Here is an 18,834-nt window from a genome sequence, read left to right as displayed (position 1 = left end):
TTGCAATGCCTTGGGGGAGAGCCTGGAAAAGCTGAAGCGATGTCACAGGACTTGTAACCCGCTCCAGCTAAGCCCCGCCCCTAGTCCAGGTCATGTTGTAGGGGAAAAGGGGATAAATCATGTGATCGGTACTTTACAAAAGGAAAAAAAGGTAATTAATAAATTATCAAAGCATGTTTAATGCAGATCAGTGACTGACCGTGTGCCCTATCATTTAGATGCAGGCACACTGTAGGGTTTAAAATCACTTTAAATATTTTATTTCTTTCACAAGATCATTCTCTCATGTGTTGTGTCTATTCCTTTTCACATTTTATGTTTATTTTTCCTCCCTTATTTTTTTTCATAATGGATCTTGCTGTGAGAAATGTTTAAAGGCTTACTACAAAGTGACAGGTCCTCTATGATGGTCATAAGACTTTGGATGTAGGTACTTTCCTGCTAAAGCTGTGTGGGAATGCAGTGTAATCCTGGCACAGTATGAAAGAGATTATTTGTTCCTATCAGGGCAGATACAGGTCTGATAATCCGAGTCAGCGCTAATAAAACATTGAAGGAGGAAGTTATAACAATACACTGCTGCCAGCATGGATAAACTATTAAGACCTGACAAGGACCATCCCTGTTCAATTCTAGAACATCATGGTGGATATTTCCAGGAAAGTCCCATTTTAATAGCCATGCCTGTAAATAGGCACCCATGCACTCATTTGAATTGTAAACTCAAGGATGTAAAAAAATACATATAAAGAAAAAGAGCAGTTGACAAGAGCAAACTACAAAGAAGTCGATATTAATGAATCCTAAGCAGAGTAAAAAATACATCAATAACAGTGCAAAAAGTATCTTTATTTTGATCTCAAAGATCCTGTGAAGAATAGACTCTTTCCAAGGTGAATACACGGTCAATCGCAAATAAAAACAGTGCATTGGCTTGGAAACCGTATAGTATTGAACCTCTTGAGGATAATTCCTACTATGAGGATAGTGACAAAAATTGCAGCAATGAAAAAATCACTGACTACAATCAGGATATTACATCCTCTTGGCTATAGTACCATGCTGACCTCCAGTGATTGCATAAACAGTGGAATAAATATTATCTCACCACTTGTGGGTATTCATCAACCATGAATGATATTGTAGTAGTGATGATGAAGTAGTAGATAAAGTCAGTCCTGAAAGATCAACAAAATTCAGTGAACAGTAAGGCAATAAATAAAAAATCGATGCACTGGTTCAGATGTCAGAGGTATAGTCATGCATTTACAGTTCGAATGACAATGACAGTGGCTATTGATTCAGTAGTATGTTAAAGTCCAAAAAACATTGAGGACACATAATGATTCCAAAGTGTCTCACCATCACGATTATCAATCGATCTTTCATTGATAGTGTACCAGATGTATGTGGATAGCGTTCAGTGTCGGATGATCTCTCTTTGATAATAGAACAGCTGTATATAGAAATCGCTCAATAACATCTGAGATGGGTGAACAAAGATAAATCAAAAGAATTGGGTGAGATAGCCACGTATCATGCTTTCAATAGGTAGGGTTGACCCCCTTAGACATACTTAATAAATATAAGTAGTCCATTTGCATAGGCACTGTGCAGGTGGTATAGAAGAAAAGTCCCAGTCAGTCTTAGAGAGCAAAGCCTACAGAATTACCGGTAGTGTGGATTCAAGTAAGAGCCAAGTAGGAAAGTGATTCCAGAGTAAACACTTACTGTCAGCTCACTATGCATCTTCCGGGATCACTATAGCCAATAAATACTTCATTTCGCTGTGCATGACTAAGGGTACTTGCCAGTGAAGGCTTTCATAGCAGCTCAGATGTCAGCAAAAGTGGCTGAAAGTGCTCAAAAATCATGGCATCATAGAAGTTAGTTTCCGTTTCGCCATGTAGTTTTCCATCGTGGAGGCATGTAACGTGCGTCATCCCCAGCATGGAGGCTTCAGCATACGTGATGTGTGGACGTGATGATGTCACTACGTTGATGCGTTTCGTCTGCCAATCATCGCAGACTTCATCAGAACTGGGGGGGGGCATTTTTCCATTCCTTATATAGCGTGAAAATTGCATAATGAGGTCGTTATGACATCCTCTGGTGTTAAGAAATCATCATAACAATGTCTAAAATTTTAAAACAACAGACCTTAACTGATCACAGAGCATAGATGGCTCACAGAAAATTGATCAGTTAAGGTCTGTTCTGTAGCGGCCCACTGCTGGTACCAATGTTTGCTGTGACCAATCACATTAGATCACATGACAATTGTAAACAATGAATGGCTTTTGATTCATGCCATTCATTATGTACAGCTGTATTGCTAGCTATGATTGGTCACAGTGATCGCAGTACAGACAGGGCCAATCACAGCCCATCTGTACCATGTGATTAGCTATGGCCAATCACAGCTAATCACAATAGTACATATTGAATGAATCTATTTCATTCAGGAAAAATGCTTGCTTAGACCAGTGAAATTCATTACTATAAGCAATTAGAATGTGTAAAAAAAAATCTTGATCACTTTCCCAGAGTAGTACAATGTTGCTATGTTAACATTATATTGCACTGGTCACCGTGTGCTAAAAAAAAAATTGTTAAAAAAAGTAACAAGAAAAAAAAATGGAAACAATGATTAGCTTTTTGTTTTCGTACTGTCACCAGTCAGTTTTCCTGATCACAGCTACATCAGTTATATGATGATGCTTTACTGCACTGGTGACAGTATGTAAAAAAAAAAAAAAATTGAAAAATGATTTTGAATTTCCCTGATCACTGCTACATCAGTTATATGATGACACTGTACTGCACTGGTTACAGTATGTTAAAAAAAAATATGAAAAAGTATTTTGAATTTCTTATTTTTCCAACAAATTATGACAAAAAAATTACAATTTCAAAAGAACTTTCAATGCCTCTTACTAAATACCTTGGACTTTCTACTTTCCAAAAAGGAGTCATTTGGGGGGTATCTGTATTGTCCTGACATTTCTGGGCCTCAAGAAATTAGATCGGCCGTCAGTACATCAGGATTGATCAATTTTCAGATATATATCCCATAGTTTATGGACTCTAAAACTTTCCTATAGACTAAATAATATACACTGATTTGGATTATTTTCACCAAAGAAATTTAGCAGAATACATTTTGGCCTTAATTTATGAAGAACTATTCTTTATTTGCAAAATTTTATAACAGAAACAAAGAAAAAGTGTTTCTTTTTTTCAAAATGTTTGATTTTTTTTTGTTTATTTAGTAAAAAATAAAAAACCCAGAGGTGATTAAATACAATTTAATAGAATCAATAGAAAGTTCTATTTGTGTGAACAAAATGATGAAAATTTAGTTTGGGTACAGTGTTGCATGACAACGCAATTGTAATTGAAAATGGGCCTGGGCAGGAAGGGGGTAAAAGTGTCCGGTATTGATGTGATTAAGCAAAGTACTGCGTGGAACTACAAGTCTCAGGAGACATAGTGTGCTGGTAGAGGAGGAAAAAGGAAGGAGACCTGTAGTGAAGGCTTCTCACATGAGAAGTGAGAGGTGACATTTGGAGTATGCTGACTCAGAGATGCTGATTGTTGCCAGAGTTCAGTGCGGAGTTGGAGTGTGCTGCCGCATTCACTCAGAGCCTGCTGCCCTCAGGGAGATCCAGTGAGCTGGAGGAAAGGGGCATCACTGACTTCATAAGGGATCATCCAGATTTTCTGATAAAGCCATGTGTTCTGCAGGAGGTACCCCTTGAATGTCCAGGGTTCTGGACACCAGAGAACAGGAGGAGGCTTCACAACTGACTGCATAGTGGTAAGAGGCTGTTGGCTGCAACCTCTTTACTCTCTTCTTAAAGAGACAGTGCCACCTTAAGGAGAAACAAACAGATTTTTAGTAAAAGCGGCACATATTACACACATTAACACTTGTTAGGCACACCTATCCCCTTTATTACCTTGAGATGTTAACCCCTTCCCAGCCAGTGTCATTAGTACAGTGACAGTGTATAGTTTTAGCACTGATCACTGTATTAGTGTCAGTTAGTGGTGATGTCAGTGTCAGTTAGTCAGTTCCCACTCAGTGCCAGTTAGTGTCAGATTGCCCGCCGCACTATCAGAGTCTCACTATAAGTCGATGATCACAGCCATTACTAGTATAAAAATATATACCATAGTTTGTAGACTCTGTAACATTCACATAAACCAATTAATATAAACTTATCAGGATTTTATTTTTACCAAAGACATGTAGCAGAATACATTTTGACCTAAATTTATAATGCAACTTTTTTTTTCATATGTTTTATAGCAGAAGGTAATTTTTTTTTTAATTTTTCAGTATTTATTAATTTATATAACAAAAAATAAAAACCCAGTGGTGATCAAATACCACCAAAAGAAAGCTCTATTAGTATGAAAAAAAAAAATAAAAATTTCATATGGCTACAGTGTTGCATGATCGCACAATTACCAATTAAAGTAGCGTAGTGCTAAACAGCCTGATCATGAAGAGGGTAAGACCTTATGGAGATCAAGTGGTTAAAAAGCTAGCTTCAAAAGCATATGTTGGGAATGGTTCATGACTACTGTAAATCTAAATTTGGTATAATACTACTACTTCTACCACCACTGCTACTAATAATAATATTTATAATAATAAAAAGAAAAAAAAAGAATACAAAATTAAATTTTAGCCAATACTCAAACATATCGTTTGAAATTAAAGAGAACATTGCTGCTTGCTATGAACAACAGCTCCATTATTGTGCAATTTTTTTTTACAGTTTTCAGGAATCACTGAGATTTTCACCAGCTTTAAAGAAGTGAAATGTTGGTTATCAGACCATCTGAAAATGCTCCAATCAAATGTAATTTATGTTAATAATAAAATATAAACATTTTTAAGAATTGAAAAAAAACATAGCTCTTATTATTACAAAAATCATGTTAGTATTTATTTGTCATTCTGGCCAAGGTGTAAAAAGACAGCAATCTTTAGGTAGGGGCTTGTCCTTTTCTATCCATTATTCTGAACTTCTAGGTTTTCGTTTTTCAAAATTTTGGTTAACTTTTGACTACATCGAGATCATGATTCCCAGACCAGGATAAAAAAGATGAATATCCATTATTATTATTATTATTATACAGTATTTATATAGCACCAAAAGGTTTGCTCAGCGCTTTACATTATAGTGGGGGACAGTACATGAGACAATACAGTAACAAAACAATACAAGAGGGGTTCGAGGGCCCTGCTCCTTGGAGCTTACAATCTATCTACAGTCATATCCTCATATTCAGGGACGGACTGACCATTTGGAAACTCAGGCACTGCCCAAGGGTCCGGTGTCAGTAGGGGGCCCCATGAGATGCCCCTGGTACCTTTTTCATAGGTTTTTTAGAGTTTGGGCAAGGATACAGGGGCCCCAAGATCCCCTATTGCCCGGGGGCCCCATGAGTTGTCAGTCCGCCCCTGCTCATGTCAAAACCTGCTGAGATGGCATGAGGTTGACAATTTCCCTTTAAGGATGAACTCCAAGCAAAACCACTAAATACGCAGATAAAAATACATACAGTATTATTATATTACTACTCATTCAGTCTTGGGATTTACACAGCACTGCCACAAAGTGCAGCCCTGTCTGGCAGTTGAGTGGATCTTTCTCTGAAGCAGTTTCACTTGTTGGCTCCATGTACACGGTGCATTTGGAGAACTCTTCTGAACGCTGGAAATTGACAGCAGGAAAACGCAGGTTAAAAAAACATCAGTTTTGCAGCGTTTGCATACTGCGTTTATGCGTGTTTAGCCGCATTTATGAGCGTTTGCATTCAGAAGCATTTTTTAAAGATAAACACAGGAGAACCTCCCAAATGCCCAGAATGCACTGGAAAATGGTAAATTATTAACTATTTCAGACTGTTTGAGAGAAATAGAGAGAGTAGAAGCAGAGAGAGCAGTATGTGTTGAGATTAGCTCTTTTTTTTTTTTTTTTTTTTTTTTTTTGTGGTGTTTGGATGTGTTCCAGCTCATTTCTGTGCAGAAATTAGCAATGTCTAACATATTTTCTTTCATGCAAAACCTCAAAGTATGGTGTACCAGGTCCATTTTAGTACCGGGAAAATGCTTTGCATGCATTTTTCATGATGAAAAATGCTCTGGGCAGCATCTGGAAATGGAAGTGTTAAAAAATAAATTTCCAAATGCAAACGCTTATAACCGTGGTTAGCCACATTTACACACGTTTCCAAGCATTTGGCTTTTGAAACGCTGATAAAATCTACTCCTGAACGCAAGTTTGGTGCGTTCAAAAAAACAACTTTAAACTTAACTGCCTGTAAACGACTGTAAACGAAGATGTGTACATGGACACATAGGAACACATTAGGGAGAGTTCAGGGGCTGCTGAAAAAAAATGCAGATAAGCTCCTAAATGTGAGTTTATCCGCTGCAGTGTACATGGAGCCTTTAGTTTGCTTACCCTAGAGTTCATCTTGACGTATTATTTATTTATTTCAGGTACTTATATAGTGCCGTCAATTTACGCAGCGCTTTACATATATATTACACATTCACATCAGTCCCTAACCCTCAAGGGGTGTACAATCTAAGGTCCCTAAGGCTACGTTCACACTAGCGTTGTGTGCAGGCGGCAGAGAGGAGTTTGGGAAGCGTTTTTACCTCTTCCCAAACGCCTCTGCCAATTCTGCACATTACAGCACATGGTGCTGTTCTAACAGGAGTGTTTGCGTCGTGTCGCGTCATTGCAAAACGGATGCCTCTGGTCGAGTCAGGAGGTGTTGAAGCCTCCTATTCTAGTCTATGGTGCCGCTCCGCAAACGCCCAGCCGGCATTTGCGGTGCGGTTGCGGGGCATTTGCGGAGCGGTAACACCATTCAAACTGCATTGCTCTGCTCCACAAACGCCTAGCAACCGCCGCTAAACCGCGCATGCAGCGTTTGCGGAGCGTTTGCCGAGCGTTAAAAAACGATCCGCAAACGCCGGACCAACGCTTGCCAAATGCTATAGGGGCGTTTGGCAAGCGTTGGTAAAACAGCCAAGTATGAATGAGCCCTAACTTACATTCATACATACACATACTAGGGCCAATTTAGACAGGATCCAATTAACCTACCAGCATGTCTTTGGAGTGTGGGAGGAAACCCGAGTACCTGGAGGAAACCCACGCAGGCACAGGGAGAACATACAAACTCCAGGCAGGAGGTGCTGTGGCTGGGATTCGAACCAACAACCCTAGTACTGCCAGATGGAAGTGCTAACCATTTAGCCACTGTGCTGTCCAATTAATAGATAGAGCTGCATTACTCTGTCCCCTTTACATCTAGAGTTCAGCTTTAACTTTTTCAATTTTCTTTTATTTTTTAACACAGGTAAGGTGTAAAATGTTCCTGTCTAATATTAGGTATTAAATATAACAAGCAGAAGATAATAAACAGCTGAAACAACATTGCTGAATTACTAATTATTTCCTGTGAACGCACACAAATAATTCAAGCACCATTAATTTGCCCTACACCTTGTATCAGGACTAAACTTTCTTCTATCCATGTGCCTGACCCTTTACTTTTTAAAGCCAGACCCTTCTCCTCCCCAAAAGAGGGGGAGGGAGATAAGGGGGCTTCCAGGAGCCTGTTACACACCACTTCAGAATAAGACATACTTTGACATAACTTTGCCATTTGTCAGTTTGTGGTTTGCATTCACTAGTCTAATTTTAACTGAGCATTTGGCCCCATGCAGCATGCATACTCTGATTCACTTGTACTTCATCCGTGCAGGACTTTAAATGATGGGCTTTATCACAGAATCACTCACAAGTGAATTAAAATTAATCTGCTTTTATCTCGACTCTTAGTAGCCGAGCGCAATTAATCTGTTTGCATCAAGGTCGGGTGAATGATAATGCAGCGAGAGGAAACACTAAGAATGGATCTGTTTCCGAATCTGAGTCTTTTCTGATGTAAGAGGCCAAGAGGTAAGTGGTCTTCTCCTTTTATTGTCTGCTGTGATGGGTATGGATCAGCTTCAAGAGGAAGGACATTGCGTTATTCTTGACAACCAATCAGAATGCAGCTGTCATATCTTTTAGTATAGGACGAACAGTGATCAAAAGTATAGCATCTGTTTCTTTGGGTAGTTTATTTTTTTCTGGTTGATGAGGCTTTCTTGACTTTTGAAATATTTTAGCAGATGACAGGTGTTGTGGTGATTCACATATCAGTTGCTATTTTATTTTACTTTTCCTTATTTTTTGTATTTGCATCTAACAAGAAGGAAAAAGGAAATGTTGTTTTATGGGGCTGAGTATTCTGAATCTTTTCTGTGAATATTATAGTTAAGATAATGATTAATACTATTAATAAAATAATATTTAACAGTAATATTATATCAATCATAATCATTACTTCTATTATTGTTATTATTATTATTATTAGTAGTAGTAGTAATAATAAAATATTATTATTATATATTTGATTAGCAAGGCAGTATATTTTATAATACTGTTTGTGTAGTTATTTATTTGATGCCATTGTGATTTCTATGAATTAGGGGATATCACAAAGCAAAGCAAATATATCAGTTACAATAGTAAATAAAAAAAAAAAGAGGGGGGAGGAGGAAGAATAAATGTAAAAGATTGCCAAAAAGTTCAGTAACTTGTGTCTCAGGGTCACATTTATTGAATCTGGACATGTACTCTGATTTACTAACAATCCAATCATGTACGTCAAGGTTGATGGCTGGCTTTACACCTGTGCCTTGTGGTAATGCGTAGTAAAAGGTGGAGTAAGGAACGATTTGGTATGAGGTGCCTTTGTGTACCCTTCATATTGAATAGTACAATGACAAACCTTGCCAACAAGGACGGGGATGACGGGAGGTGAGAGGAGTAGCTGACCCAGGTGTAGCGTGGGGAGGTGATGTGTGATGAGCTGTGTCCTCCTTATCACAAGCATACCCTGTATTTTGCTGCTTCTGGCTGGTCTGGAGCAATTTACAATCACACATTAGGAAGGTTCCAATACATCACTGCACTCTTCTGTTTCCACATGAATCCAGATTGGTGAACTCAGAGCTGTGCAGTGATGCTGAGACAAGAGTCATGGCATCTGGGTGCGTGAGGACTCCTGAATAATAAACCAGGGCAGAAGGGGGTACAATATGGCATCTTCTCCCTGGGCACTGGATGACGTTGTCTCGGCACTTCAACTTTTGCTCATTTTAGCACTCCTCAATGCATAGATGTGAACCACCTGCGTATTGTGATATGGTACTGTGGTGGTGTACCACCTGTGTTGGGTTGGGCTGCCTTAAAGGATAAGTTCACCTTTGGGAACATATTACATGTTCCACCCGTTTTTAAGGTGGAACATGAAACCTGTTCCCAATGCTGCAGCTGCTGCCCCCCCCCTCCCTCCCTGTGACAGGGAACTTTACCCACTCCCTCCCTGTGACAGGGAACTTTCTAACAACAGCATGGCTGTGCGGGGCTCCGCCCACACAGCCGCATCATTCATTCACAGTGTTCTGTGAATGAATGAACTACAAGTCCCGACAGCCTAAGCGTCTATCAACTTGTAGTTTCCAATGAGCTACCATGGCACTGTGGAGCACTTTGGTAGTTCATTGAATCTTCCTGTCAGTATATCTGCTTGCCCATACATCCCATACAGGCAAGCTGATATACTGACAGATCCTCAGAAGACCTGCATGGCATCAGCGATCTGCTGATCGCTAGTGCAATGCTTTACAGGCTCCTGCAACCAAAAATAATAAAAGCAAATTTTTTTACCTGCAAAAAATATGCATTTATTATTTTTGGTAAAAAGGTGAACTTTAAGGCAATGCACCATAATGCATAAACTACCGCATGGTAACATGTCTATGGTAAAGCACCACTACGTAAAAGGTGGAAAGGAGACCTCACATGATTGGATGTTTTAAGTGTTCACAGGTTCACTTTACCTTACTTTACCTTACATCGCACTTCAGAAATTCAAGTGGATCAGACTTCAGAGGGACAGAATGCTGGAGTTTTAAAGAAGCACCATGCCCATTCAGGGAAGACTGAAAGAACATTTCTCATTCCCGTGCAGGCTCCCAGCTCTGACAGAGCCCTCCCAAAGTTAGGTTTAAAAAACAGACACTATTCCATCTAATTCAACCAACAGAAAAAAAAATATACACTAACTAGAAAATCTCTGTATAGAAAATACTATACCCACAGTTGATCCAGAGGAAGGCAAAAAAAAAACATGATCCAATTTGCTCTAGCAGGGGAAAAATAAATTTCTTTCTGATCCCCCAACAGGCAATCAGATATTCCCAGGATCAACAATCCCTGATGTTATTCCCTAAAAATATCAGTATCCAGTTATATGTTGTGCATTTAAGAGTACATCCAGCTCTTTTTAAATATAGTCTACTGAGCTGCCCAGAACTAGTTTCTGAGGGAGTCTATTCCACATTTTCACAGCTCCTACTGTAAAGAAACCTTTCCTTGGATGGAGGTTAAATCTCTTTTCTTCCAGACATAAAGGATGCCTCCTTGTCTGTTGTAAGGACCTTAAAGTGAAAAGAAAACTTTACCCCTAGTTCACTACACAGGCCACTTATGTATTTATACATGCTGATCATTTCCCCATTAATCTTCTCAAGAGAGAATAAATTCAGTTCCTCTAATCTTTCCTCATAGCTGAGCTCCTCCATGCTTCTTACCAGTTTGGTTGCCATTCTCTGCACTTTCTCCAGTTCCCCAATTATTTGTGACCTGGGGCCCAAAACTGAACTGCATATTCCAGATGAGGTCTTGTTAGTGCTCACTCCAATGTTCTAATGGTGCAGCATGTGACAGTACTCTTACCTGAACAGTCAGTTGTTAGGCAGGAACAATGTCAAGTGGTGGGAACTATGGCTTCAATCACCTGAGTAAGCTCCAACCCCTCTTGACTCTGGGGCTTACCCAAGGTGGACTATTACAGTGAGGGGAAGGCAAGGGAGGTAGGATGGGAAGAATACTTTGTTGGGTAGGGTTGGGCTATCATGAGACACTTCCACTCTAGCCTGAATTGGAAGCTGACAGCATATTATTTAGCACTATTATTGGCCCATCTTAAAAGGTTCTGCTAAAACTTAGATGTACACAGTAATCACTATTCCCAATGTAGTATGAGCTCAGCATCTACAATGCATAACATAACTGGAAAATTACTCATCTTGGAGGCATAATGCTTTCTTCTATCATTGTGTGTCCAGCCGCAGCAAGTGTTCACTTACTCATCCTAAAACAAGCCTTTACAGATAAGGTCCACTCTTTCCTTCTACTCAGACATTCTTTTTTCTGATTTAGAGCCTCTGCCGAGTCAACCAATACTCCATTATATCTTTGCTGATTCATGATAGCTCCTACTCCTGCCTCTCATTTGTAAGAGCTCATTCATATCAGCAGGCTGTCTTATCCATCATTAATATGTTAATAATTCATTTTTAATAACCACATAAAGTGTATGTGTTTGAATGACTCAATGCTAGTAACTATGAAAATACTACATGCGTAAATATAACCTAATTCCATCCATAGGGAAAATCAGGTCTGTATTTATTAGAGAGCAATTGTGGGAACTTATACCTCTTTACTTTCTCCTCCCAACTAGGAAAACTGGACAAATTTTAGCACAAAGTAAAGGACACACCCCGGCTGTGCCCCCAGTTATGAGGACCATGACGAATTTATATGCTAATGTTATTGGTTAAACCAACATACAGTATGTTTTATCTGCCATCAACAGCCTATGTATTGGCTTTCCAAATAAACAAATGCAATAATTTGGATATGTGAAAGATTTAGGGCCAGCTCACACCAGACCTGCATCAGAATCACATAGAAACGCACTGTGCATTCCTGGGCGATTTACATGCGGCTCTGTGCGGTGCAATTTCAAGCCCATTCATTTTGAGTGGGCTCAAATCGCACTGCACCACACCAAAAGTAGTGCATGCACTACGTTTTAAAATGCACTGTAACCAGATCTCATGGTACAAAAGCACCTGTGTAGGCAGGTGTCTGCGTTTGGGGTGCCATTAAGATTTTATTGACACCCACTGCAGATCATAAAAGCAGTATGTTTTTCATGAGAGTTGAATTGCACAGTGCGTTCCTGAGCGATTCTAGTGCGGACATGGTGTGAATGGGCGCTATGTGAAGCATAACCCTTGCATCATAGTCCGCTTATCTTTTAGACCCACAGAAAAAAAAGTATCACCTGTAAAAATAAGATCACAAATTAGAAAAAAAATAAATAAAGATATACTGTACATATACTTAGCTTACACTTTGGCTTCTGCCCATGGTACCTAGACGAGGGTGATGTCACTGGTCTTTCCAGCAAGATCCTGTGGAAAGTAAGAGTCCCAGGTCTCACAAGAAAATGCTCAGGAGGGCAAGTGCCAGCTTGTCACTGGGAAAAAAGCAATATATGTATAGAAATATACAATATATACATAGTATATAATGTTACATTTTTATTTCACATAAAAGACATAATTAAAAACAATTAAAAATGTTGCAGGGCCCTGCCCCCAATACATGATTGTGCATCATATCATTCAAACTTGAAATAAATATTAAACCTATAGAAGGCAAAACATTTTGGAATAAAATCCAAGTATCTATTTAGACACAAAAATGGGATGTTGATTTACTTCAATATATGTAGCCCTAATTAAACTGGGCTTGTATTGGGCTGATACTGATATCTCATGATGTAGTCAATCCACGTCAAGTGCTCAGCCATCCCAAGTGCTAATTCTGATACAAAGCTGAAACCAGACTTGGAACTGAAGATACTGAATAACACATCGGTAAGATCCAACTCATTTTCATATACTGTAATCGCATGGACATGGTTAGTCTTTTTGGGTTTTGAATACTAGATCTAACTGATATCTATATATGCTTGGACATTGTAATTATGAGTGTAAGGATTCCTCAGACTGGAACATGAGTTTGCTGAGGCTGAAATTCACTGCCTGTGATATCACCTAATACAAATACCTTTGGCGAATGACACTATTTTGGGGCATTTACACATGATGGAGGACATTTTTATTTATGACATGTTCATGCCTGGCTCAACACTAAGACCAGGTTGTTGGAAATTGACTCATGTATGTTTACCTGAAAATTATGATATCAACCAGTTCATGACACTAAAGGCTTATGTCATATGGACTTTGAGTTTTTTATATTTGACCATCAAGCCCAATAGGAATCCAAACCTGGAATGACATAAAACATTTTGTTGGATATCCTCATTATCATTGATTATAGGCAATGGTTGGGTACAACTGGATACTGTATGTTGATTAATTACTGTATATCACAGATACTCTTACCAGGTGCACAGCAAAGTCTGTAGTACAAATATTTCGCTCTTTCTTTTGGATTTTATATATATACTATACATATATAACTCTGTGTAATTTTTTGGCCAGAGGTCCACTTTAAATTTTATACAGATACTAAATGATAGTTGGATATGGGGGGTATGGTGCCCAAATTTTCTTTTTTTTTTTAATTTTTAAGTAATTGCTGAAATTTCCATAACTGCTGATCTGGCTGAAATCAGGCAGATCTTATCTTATGTCAGTTGCCTCCTTTATGATAATTACACCTGCCATGCAAAAATAGAGTGTGTTTATTTAAAAAACACTGGAATGCAGGTATTTCATTGGATGCAAATTTCTTGGGACAAATGTAAAGCTCAGTCCCTGGAAAGCAGAGACAGCTGGCACATATATGTACATATGAGATTTGTAGGAAGTGGTTTTGACACTGGAGTGTCTGAAGGACAGTGTTGGTGTGTCAGTAACACCCGGCCTGCCAGTGAGTGAAAGCTGTGATGGAGAAGTCAGGGTTTCCTGCTGGCCCCCCTGTGTGTGTTGTGCCCGCTGACTCATCTCTGCTCATGTGGGAAAGTTCCTGGCCCCATACAGCTCTGTTTGATGTGGTCAGGTGCTTTTTAGAAAACTCATGTGAAGCTCAGTGTATATTTAATTAGGGAATAGATTTTCCTTGTTTCCAGCCAGGTATTTTCTGGATAATCTGACATCATTATTTTGTTTTTAAAATCATTTAGCAGAGCTGAATTAGAATTATAGATAGAAAGATAGATAAATAGATAGATAGATAGATAGATAGATAGATAGATAGATACTCTTGTGAGTACAAAGAGAGAACGTTCCAAGACAGATGCATATAGAAATATAAGGTTGAAAAAGATGGTATAGAGAAAATGAAAGAAAAATATAAAGGAAGGAAGGAAGGAAGGAAGGAAGGAAGAAAGAAAGAAAGAAAGAAAGAAAGAAAGAAAGAAAGAAAGAAAGAAAGAAAGAAAGAAAGAAAGAAAGAAAGAAAGAAAGAAAGAAAGAAAGAAAGAAAGAAAGAAAAGGAAGGGATGGAGGAAGGAAAGGAATAAAAAGAAAGAAGGAAAGACAAAGAAAGGAAAGGGAGAAAGAGAAAAAGAGGAAGGAAGGAAGGTAATAAAAAAGAATGAATGAAAGAGGAAAAAAAGGAAAGGAAAGGAAGAAAGAAAGAGAAAATGAAAGATTTACAAGAAGGAAGGAAGGAAGAATAGAATGGTATAAAGGAAATAAACAAAAAGAAAAATAGGAAAAGAAGAGAACATGAAATATATATATATATATATATACAGTTGCAAGAAAAAGTATGTGAACCCCTTGGGATTACGTGGAGTTTTGCATGAATTTGATCATACAATGTGCTCTGAACGTCATCTAAGTCACAACAATAGAAGAACACAGTCTGCTGAACATAATACTACACAAACATTAGATGTTGCCATGGTTTAATTGCACATAACATGTAAACATTCACAGTGCAGGGAGGAAAAAGTATGTGAGGCCCTAGCTTAATGACTTCTCCCAGAGCTAATTGGAGCCAGGAGTGAGCCAACCTTGACTCCAATCAGTGTGATGATATTGGATGTGTTGCTGACAGCTGTCCTGCCCTTAAAAAACACACACCTGTTTTGGGTTTACTGGTTTCAAGAAGCACTGTCTGATGTGAACCATGCCTTGCAGAAAAGAGCTCTCAGAAGACCTACGATCAAGAATTGTTGACTTGCATGAAGCTGGAAAGGGTTACAAAAGTATCTCGAAAAGCCTTGATGTTCATGTGTCCACGGAAAGACAGACTGTCTACAAATGGAGAAAGTTTAGCACTGTTGCTACTCTCCCTAGACATGGTCGTCCTGTAAATATGACTGCAAGAGCACAGCGCAGAATGCTGCATGAGGTAAAGAAGAATCCCAGAGTGTCAGCTAAAGACCTACAGAAATCTCTGGCACATGCTAACATTTTTGTTGACACATCTACAATAAGGAAAACATTAAACAAGAATGGAGTACATGGGAGGACACCACGGAGGAAGCCATTGCTGTCCAAAAAGAATATTGCAGCACGTTTGAAGTTTGCAAAAGAGCACCTGGATGTTCCACAGCACTACTGGCAAAATATACTGTGGACAGATGAAACCAAGATTGAGTTGTTTGGGAAGAACACACAACACTATGTGTGGAGAAAAAAAGGCACAGCACACCAACATCAAAACCTCATCCCCACTGTAAAACATGGCGGAGGGAGCATCATGGTTTGGGGCTGCTTTGCTGCCTCAGGGCCTGGACGGATTGTTGTCATTGATGGGAAAATGAATTCCAGAGTTTATCAAGACATTTTGCAGGAAAACGTACGACCATCTGTCCGCCAACTGAAACTCCGCAGAGGATGGGTGATGCAACAGGACAATGACCCAAAGCATACAAGTAATTCAACAAAACAATGGCTGCAACAGCACAGAATACGCCTTCTGGAGTGGCCCAGTCAGAGTCCTGACCTCAACCCGATTGAAATGCTGTGGCATGACCTTAAGAGAGCGATTCACACCAGACATCCCAAGAATATTGCTACACTGAAACAGTTTTGTGAAGAGGAGTGGTCCAAAATTACTCCAGATCGTTGTGCAGGTCTGATCTGCAACTACAGGAAATGTTTGGTTGAGGTTATTGCTGCCAATGGAGGGTCAACCAGTTATTAAGTCCAAAGGTTCACATACTTTTTCCTCCCTGCACTGTTAATGTTTACATGTTATGTGCAATTAAACCATGGCAACATCTAATGTTTGTGTAGTATTATGTTCAGCAGACTGTGTTCTTCTATTGTTGTGACTTAGATGACGTTCAGAGCACATTTTATGCCCAATTCATGCAAAACTCCACATAATCCCAAGGGGTTCACATACTTTTTCTTGCAACTGTATATATATATGAAAGAAAGAAGGAGGGAAGGAAGTCAGGAAGGAAGGGAATAAAAAGAAAGAATGAAAGAAAGAAAGAAAGAAAGAAAGGAAGAAAAAAAGAAAGAAAGAAAAGGAAGAAAGAGAAAATGAAAGATATAAAAATAGGAAGAAAGGAAGGCAGAACTACACAGTACAATATAAAAGTATTTTAAGCAAATGTTTTATGACAAAAAAGAAAAAGCGTTCACATGTGAATATATATATATATTTAGTGTTCCTCTCCTTGTAAATAAGAGGCATAAAATGGTGTAAAACCTAAAGTGTGGATTAAAGCATTTACGGGATGAAAACAGCTGCTACACCAGTGCCATAGTCAGGCCGCGGAGGGATAAAGTCTGCTATTCATTGAACTCACACCTGCTGTCAAGCATCTTCTTTAGCACCTACGCTGCAGATTGCCCTGTGATATTTATATACAGTTTATCAGCGCTGAGTACAGAAATCTGAGCCATGAATGTAACCAGTGAATTGGCCTTTCCTGAGCTCTGACTATCTGTACTACAATACAGGCACCCATGGCATCTGCTACAACCCTATCACAAAGACATAAAGGACCAATGGAAGGACAGGAAGAGACAAGAAGAGGAGACATGACTGTAAATAATAGCACAGAGGTACTCCCATCTCATGAAGTAATGACATTTATTAAAGCCAATAATGATGACTGATATTTTTGCCCACTATAGTGGATAGGGTGTCTGCTGAGGATTATTCTAAGAAATAATAAAGTGCCAGAACTGTTACACTGTAATATAAATACTGTGAAGTACATTAAAATGTATCTAAAGTCAAAACTTTTTTTTAGTTTTGAATAGTGTGTTAGAACCACTCACTGCCACTTCAATCAGCTGCTTTTGGACCCCGTAGCTTCACGTGCACAAAGCGATGGGGATGCTTGTGACATCATTGACCTAATATGGCCATGAGCATATCCACCCCGCAGTTGATTGAGCTGGCACTGACAGGTTTGGAAACCCAAGTTCATCCCTACAGATGGCCAATGTCATCAGAACTGAAAGTGATGGGAAATCCAAGATTTTGAATTGTCACTAGAACAGAAATAAAGGGCAAATCTTCTAATAGGTGCTAATGTTCCAGTGACAAAGCTTTCCTCTCATGTTCAGTCAGTAGAAAAAAAGAAGTACAGGAAAATTTTCCAAATTAAACACCAATGGCAAAACACAGGTGTGGTACCATTCCCTACTCTATCCAAAATGGAAATTGGCTTTAGATAAACTTCAGGGAAATATAACATGAATTAAATAAGCTGTACCACTACTGCTTGACCATCACAGACTGGAGAGGATGTCAGGAGAAACATGGTTTCTCTATTGTTTCCTGGTTCCTGGAGGCAGTGTTCCGGTTGGCTACGTTGCATCCAGGTGACCTCTAGTGGCCATCTTGGGTCAGCAAAGTCTTTATATGTTCCTGCCCCCAGGTTCTGACGCACATTTTGGCTACTGTAGAGAAAGAGCACCCATCTGTCAGGGAAAGTGATAGCGGCAGGGAAAGGTTCTAGATGAGTAGGGACAGGCTAGGGAATCACAATCCTCAGAAGCCTACCCCTTGGGACTGGACTGGCCAGGACTACATCTTTACCCACTGTATCTCTGCATTGAACTGAGCTGTGAGTGTTACCCAAGCAGCACTCTCCTGCTGGGGTTGTTTGTAATTGGCATACTCTTTAATACAAGTTCTGAGTTTATCTACAACAGGAAAAAAGTAGAGTCTAAAACAGGATATCTAAAAGCAGAAACAGGATTTTTATACTTACCATAAAGTCCTTTTCTCTGTGATCATTGAAGGACACAGTTGGATCTTTAGATCCTGACTGTTAGGTTAAAGTACCACCTGCAAAAGAAGGACACTAGGTAGAAAAAAAGAATCAGGCCAGCGATGGTAAAACACGGAAGAACCACAAAAATAAGGACAGGGGCTGTGTCTTTCAGTGAACGCAGAGAAAAGGGCTTTACAGTGAGTACAAAAATCCCAATTTTTCTTCTCTTTGGATAACCTTACCTAATTTATTTTCCATCTCATTGGGGAGATTTACCATCACTTCCTGTTCTGTAGACACAACAGGAAGTAAGAGGAAACCTCTACAAAGTAAGAGGATCACATCTTACACAGTTGTCACTGGAACAAGTGTCCCCATTGGTTGATTTCCCCTTCATTCCCCTTTTGGTGACAACTCAAATGTTTAGATTTTTCCTCACTTTCAGTCCTATTGACAGTGGTCCAGGCAGGGCAGATGGCCATAAAAAAGTGACAGAGGTTCAAAACTTTTTCACTCCAAAACTAAAAAAAATAAAGTTTAGGCTTTAGATACACTTTAAATCTCATAGAAGCAAGAGATTAAACTCATGTATGTAGTAGCTAAGCCTTTAAAGCCCAATTCTGGGAATTACCAATAACTACTCTTGTAGTGGGATCC

General features: G+C 39.1%; 1 long non-coding RNA gene across 2 annotated transcripts in view; it reads right to left on the bottom strand.

Annotated features, from left to right (window-relative positions):
* Nucleotides 1-3,294: 3,294 nt before the first annotated feature.
* Nucleotides 3,295-18,834, bottom strand: part of LOC149470793 (uncharacterized) — a 61,756-nt gene continuing 46,216 nt past the window's right edge. Inside the window, exons 1-3 of one of the 2 annotated variants that reach the window (XR_016308005.1) lie at nt 13,203-13,286; nt 12,357-12,483; nt 3,295-3,875 (exon numbers count right to left, since the gene is read on the bottom strand). This is a non-coding gene — a long non-coding RNA (uncharacterized LOC149470793). Of the gene's footprint in view, nt 3,876-12,356; nt 12,484-13,202; nt 13,287-18,834 lie in introns of those variants that run through there. The other variant, XR_016308004.1, reaches the window with a different exon arrangement.

The sequence above is a fragment of the Staurois parvus genome, unplaced genomic scaffold (assembly GCF_062004578.1).
Source record: "Staurois parvus isolate SC_StPar_1 unplaced genomic scaffold, SC_StPar_1.0 ptg000031l, whole genome shotgun sequence".
Lineage (NCBI taxonomy): Eukaryota > Metazoa > Chordata > Amphibia > Anura > Ranidae > Staurois > Staurois parvus.
Note: the sequence above shows the minus strand (reverse complement) of the source record. Positions and strands in the feature narration are given on the sequence as shown.